Source organism: Aethalodelphis obliquidens, unplaced genomic scaffold (genome assembly GCF_003676395.1).
Source record: "Aethalodelphis obliquidens isolate GAN/ISIS:26980383/991018 unplaced genomic scaffold, ASM367639v1 scaffold6, whole genome shotgun sequence".
In the NCBI taxonomy this organism is placed as follows: Eukaryota; Metazoa; Chordata; class Mammalia; order Artiodactyla; family Delphinidae; genus Aethalodelphis; species Aethalodelphis obliquidens.
Genome location: NW_020837950.1, coordinates 46,138,194 through 46,144,779, shown reverse-complemented (window position 1 = coordinate 46,144,779; position 6,586 = coordinate 46,138,194).

The following is a 6,586-nucleotide window of genomic DNA, read 5'->3' as shown; positions in this document are numbered from 1 at the left end:
CTGACTAAGAGGAAGAAACAAGCCTTCAGGAACTGGGTATTTATTGTTAAAAGAGCATAATAATCCATAATATATAATTCCTAATTCTGTGAAGCAGCAACAAAATTTAAATTAAAAAAAAAAAAAAAAGCTCGTTTTAGACTGCAATCCCAGCAGGCCTATTGGTTTGCAACCTCAGGAGTTCCCTGGGTGAAAATCGAAACAGGCCTCTGAACACAGAGGGCAGAAGAGAACAAAGAAAGAGGCAGACCACTCCTGATTGGTACGTGGCAGGTTTAATAAGTAAGGGAACTCATTTACAAGACTTGACTTCGGCACCCACAAAATGAGTAAATCTTCACGCTTACCCCCTAAAATCTTAAAATTTTCTGTAGAGGCCTTAACTGAGTTCAGTCATGTATTCCATCCAGATGATCTCAACAACACATTGTTCTCTCAAGGCCGAGTCCTTGAAACGGCTCCGGCTATGAGAACGGTGGGCAGAACATACATTCCAAGGGCAGGGGAGGGGAGGGGGTGAAGAGCCTCAGATCAACTGGTGGTCACGTCCTCTTGATGACCTCCTCCTACAATCCCTCCTTCATTGTTCCGTCAGGTATTTTAACTTCTAAAAATATCGAAAGTTAATGGAAAGAACTCTGAGTTTTCTATCATCTGTTGTCCCTTGGTATCTGCAAGGGACTGGTTCCAGGACCCCCTCAGATACCAAAATCCAAGGATATTCCAGCCCCTTATATAAAATGCCTTCATATTTGCATATGACGTACACACATCCTCTCCTAAATCATATCTAGATTACTTATAATACCTAATGCAATGTAACTGCTATGTAAATAGCTGCCATCACGTGGCAAGTTCAAGTTTGGCTTTTTGGAACTTTCTGGAATTTTTTTCCAAAAATTTTCCATGAACGGTTGGTTGAATATGCAGATGTGGAAGCCAGAGATATGGAGGGTCGACTGTACAATCTTTCCCCTGACCTTCAATTCTGCTGAATCTATAGAAAGCATAGTTCCATTAAGTATAGAACATTTGAAGGCTTGACAAGAGTACTACAGATGCTATAAGTTATATATAATTTCATATAATTAAAACTACTTGCTGGAAACTAATGAAAATGCAAACCATATTTTCAGCTCTTCCTTTGCTTTTATTATATTTATTAAACTGTGAAGTAGTATCTTCTCTCCATTCCTCTACCTTCAGACAGAAACGGTGTGAAAATAATCATGGTTTACAACTTAAAATTGGAAAGATGTATAAAATAGATGGTGGAGAGAAAATATTTGAGTAAATGATATATTTTTAAAGTTTCAAATACCAGACAAACAAAATAAATTAAGTTGCTTTCATTTGGTTTCCCAGCCTGACTTCCAGTTGAGATGCATCACGTTTTATTTTATTAAAGTAAAATTTATACAAAGTGAACAGATTTTAAGTATAAAATCTGATGAATTTTGGTAAATGTATACATACATTAAGCCAACACCTCAACCAAGACAAAATGTTTCCATTACTGCTGAAATTTCCCTGTGCTCCCTCCAGTCAACGCCCCCCACATCCACAGGCAACCATTGTTCTGATTTCTATCGTCATAGGTTAGTTTTGTCTGTTCTTGAACTTTATAGAAATGCAGTCATACAGTAGGTTTGCTTTTGTGTCTGACTTCTTTTGTTCACCATAATGCTTTTGCTATTTATCCATGTTGTTGTGTGTATCGGTACTTCATTCTTTTTTATCTCTGGGAAGTATTCTTTTGTATGAATAGATCAAAATTTGTTTATCCATTCTCCTGTTGATGGACATTTGGATTGTTTCCAGGTTTGGCTCAATGAATGTTTTCATTTCTTTTCAGTTAATACCTAATTACTGGTTCATAGGGTAGGTATATGTTTAACTTCATAAGAGGCGGCCAAATATTTTTCCAAAGTGGCTGCTCCTGTTTATATTCTCACAAGCAATGCGTGTGAGTTCCACTTGTTCCACATCCTCACCTACATTTGGTATTGGCAGTCTTTTTAATTTTAAACATTTTAGTAGGTGTAACATAATATCACATTGCAATTTTAATTTGCTTTTCCCTGATGAATATTGGTGTTGACCATCTTTTCAGATGTTAATTGATCATTCATGTATCTTCTTTTGTGAGATGTCTATTCACATCTTTTGCCCATTTCTTTATTGCGTTTTAAATATTTTTACTGATTTGTAGAAGTTCTTTGCATATATTCTGGATACAAATCTGATCTATGTATTACAAATATGTAAATATGTACATCAGATCTATGCATTACAAACATTTTCTCCCAGTCCATGCCTTATCTATTCATTTTCCTAACAATATCTTTTGATGAGCAAAAAATTTTAGCTTTGATGAAGTCCGATTTATTATTTTTTTCCTTTACAGTTATATTGTTGTCTATGTTATCTCTAATAAATTATTGCCCACTCCAAGCTTTCAATATATTCTCTTATTTTTTTCTAGGCACTTTTAGAATTTAAGCTTTTATGTTGGGGTTTGTGATTCATCTTTATTAATATTTGTATATTATACGAGGTTGGAGTTGAAGTTTATTTTTCTCCACATATATATTCACTGAATATATAGTTAAATTGGGGAAGAACTGACATTTTTACAATATTAAGCCTCCGAATCTCAAATATTCTATATTTCTCCATTTATTTAGGTCTTCTTTAATTTCTCTCATCCATGTTTTTGACTTCTCAGTGTAGAGCTTTACCCATCTTTTGTTAAATTTATTTGTATTTTACGTTTTTTGAATGCTCTTACAAATGAATAGTCCTCTGATTTTATTTTCTAGCTATTCATCGCTCTTTCAGAGAGATAAAATTGAGTTTTATATAGGGACTTTGTATCCTGCAACCTTGCTAAACATTTCCCAAATGAGTATTTTTTTCATTGAGCCTAAAGCCTAATGTTTTGCTTACAATACCAGATGTAAACTCAAAAATATGATACAAAATCATGTTTTTTTTTTTCTCAAACATCAGCTATCTTTACTTGCCATCAGTCAGGAGCCATCATCAGGAATAAGATGAAGAAGAAAAGCTTCCATTTAGTCCTTATGAGAAGTAGACATTAAGTCCATTTTATGGAAGGTAACTATGAGGTTAGAGAAGTTAAGGATCTTGTCCAATGTGTCAGAGCTATTAAGTGATGGAGATGGACACAAACACCATGTCTGTCTGACTCTAGAGTATGTGCCTAAACCACTACTCTCTAGGGCCTCTTGTTTTTCACTAATAATGTGAAGATGTGTGCCCATCCCCCATGCCAGCTCCTGATACCAGGGCATCAACAGGAAAATATGGGTTACCACAGCCACCTTCTGTTCTCTTTTTGTCAACTTCCTTGGTGTCTCCTCATGTTTAAAATTCTACCCAATAAGGTCACTCTGGCTGCTGGTGAATGCCAGAATTTGTGTTGTTTGGAAAACGAAGCAGCCTTTTTCAGTGATCCATAAAGTTGTTCCTGGAGATAATAAGAAAAAGAGGCAGTCATTAAATTAAATAAATAGATGTCCGGATTTTCACGGAAGTTTGAAGCAGTGCTCCAGACAGGGAAGTGAAATGTGATTATAAGAAAACAACCCCAAGAATGAATGCAAGTGAGTATCTTGTTTGTGGAATAACCAATAAGGTGGTGTTATTCCAATTTCTACACAAAGACTGTAAGTACATTGGAGAAAGAAGAGAGGAAGGAATTTAGCCAATTAATTTAGCTGGGGCAATTAAAACACTGAATCTTGGATCCTGTGACAGCTCACCTGAATTAAATCTACGTCAAGGAAAGGATCCATTCTCTCATAGGTCACCTGTGGTTCCAGTTTCCCTGGGTGCATTCATGTGTTCATTTTAACCCTTTCATGAAATGTATCTGCTAAACGAAGAATAACAAAATTATGCAGCTCTGACATTGTGCAGATGAAACCTCTTATGTGCAGTATTTTAAAACTATACATCAGAATCTGACTGTCTTTTTTATTCAAAGGAAATTTATGTTGTTTCCACAGAGTTTGAGAACCAGCTATAATCTTCATTCTTCATTCCCTCAAATGAAGGCGATTACCATGTGTATATACAAGTAAACGTTACAGCCTCAGTTCTCCCATGTGTGCTAAGGCAAAAAGAAGAATCGAGATCATCACACCTGGGTCTTAGGCCACAGCTTGTCCAAAATGTAACTTCCAGCAGGGGATCTACTCTACAGTTATGACCAAAATGAACAGAACTGAAGTTTTTAATAGCCTAGCCCATTCACAGTATGACAGACTTTGGCATGATTCCTAGATTATACTCTTGGTTATGTTGAGAAATGATATGCTTAGTTTCCCCCCAGTTGGTAAATGGTCAGTTTAATATTACACATATGTTGATCTGGTATTAAAATAAGTCTGACCTTTAGGAGCCGCCTTGCATTTGGTGCAACCTTGCTGGCAAGCCATTTGGCAACACATTTCAGAGCTGTAAAAATATTCATAGGCGTTGACCATGTAATCTCACTCCTGGCAATTTCTCCCTGAAGGAATAATCTCTCCACCAAAAAAAAAAGAAGTTATAATCATACAAATAGGTATTGTTAGTCATGATAGCAAAAATTAGAAACAGTTTTCATTTACAACAGAAATAGTTAAGAAATTATTACGAGAATGTGATATAGTCATTAAAAGGGAAGTGTTTACCACAAAATTAATAGAAAAAAGACAAACTCTGATCTATCGTACAATTACAGTATTTATTATTTTGTATAACAGGTAAGAAACACAGAAAAATTGAAAATAGTTTATTTGAATAGGCAGTGACATTATGTGGGTAGAACCCCCCATCATCTTAAAGTTAAGATTGTGTTGTTTAAAGCTGTAATTTTAAAGGCGACTTAAGTAAAACATCCACTGACTTCAGATGAAGAGCATTATGTTCAGTTCTTTTATAACCTAAAAATCCTGCCCTCAGGTCTGCAGCCTCTGACAGTGCTCTCCTTCTGACCGCCTTGTTTATTAAAAGGAAAACCACACTTAGAATGCAATTCCCTTAGAATGTTTCCCTCCCTCCAGCGGGGCCACACTTAAACTACTCCAAATTCCATCTGGAATTCAACACTTCTTAGGTAAGGATCATGTATCTAGTCTTGGTAGTTCATGTCAAGAATGTTTGGGAGTCCAAAACATACGCTCTGTTTAAAAATTGAGATTAAATTAAGATATAGTAATTCTCCAAAGGATGCTTAGTGTAAAATTTCAAATCTCCATATTGCCCATTGTTAGAAAATTAATTTCAATCCATCATATTATATATTTCCAGCTTTGGAAGAGAAACACAAAGCCTCAATGCTACAGTTTTTCTCTGACAATTTTTAATAAACTAGATGTTTACTTGACAAAATTATTGAAACAGGCATATGTGGGTAGAAACGTGAGCCTAATCAGTACTGTTTTATATGATGTTTATATTTCTACCTTACTAACCTAGTTTTCCTTCAGTCTATTTTTTTTTTTTTTTTTTTTTTTTGCGGTACGCTGGCCTCTCACCGTTGCGGCCTCTCCCGTTGCGGAACACAAGCTCCGGACGCGCAGGCTCAGCGGCCATGGCGCACGGGCCCAGCCGCTCCGCGGCATGTGGGATCTTCCCGGACCGGGGCACGAACCCGCGTCCCCTGCATCGGCAGGCGGACTCTCAACCACTGCGCCGCCAGGGAAGCCCCTTCAGTCTATTTTTTGATGTAGATGGACAGATTTACTAAAGCATTTCCTTCAAGATTCCTTCTAAGGATATTCGGAGTTGGCCCTCCACCGTGTTTCTTCAAGATGAGACATTTCATTACTTCCTATCAAGCTTGTCTGTTTAAGTGTTAAATGATTCTCTTTTCTTCAAATAAACGTTAAAGTAATAATGTAATGTGGTTATGAATTTTTAAAACAAGTTTCCATGTGGAATGTTTCATGTGTAGCAAGTATTACATATACAGTAATCTTTACCCACATCTGAGTCTTCAATGAGCACAGTTGGTCTCATGATTCACCCTTCTTTGAGAAAAACATAAATACTTAGAATAAGAAGCAGAGCCCACAGGAGGGTAGTCAAATATGGATTATTTGGGCCTAGGGATTAAAGGACAAAGGCAGGGCTTTGGGCTGTAAATTGAAGATTTTTTTCATTTGTGGGGAAGAGCATAGTTTTTTATTTCCCACATTTACTGAGAGGAGTACCAAAAGCATAGAATCAAATCAAAAGTTAGGAATCATTCTTAATGGATCAATGATAATTCATGTATGAAAGTGTATAGGGTCTTCTGGATTTGCAATATATTTATAATGGGCTTGGCATTTATCTGAAGGGATTGGTGTAGTTTGAGTTGTTCTTGCAGTAATACAGGAATCAGATTCTACTTCCTAAGCCAACGGACTCCTTTACTCTGAAGAAAACATCAGTGACATTAATTAAGTCATGATCACATAACTAAGAAAGCTTGAACTAGGAATAGTATCTGGATATTATAAATTTCCCATTTCCTTTTATGATTCTAAAATTATTACTGCTTGGTGACTGACTTATTTTTATTTAAAGT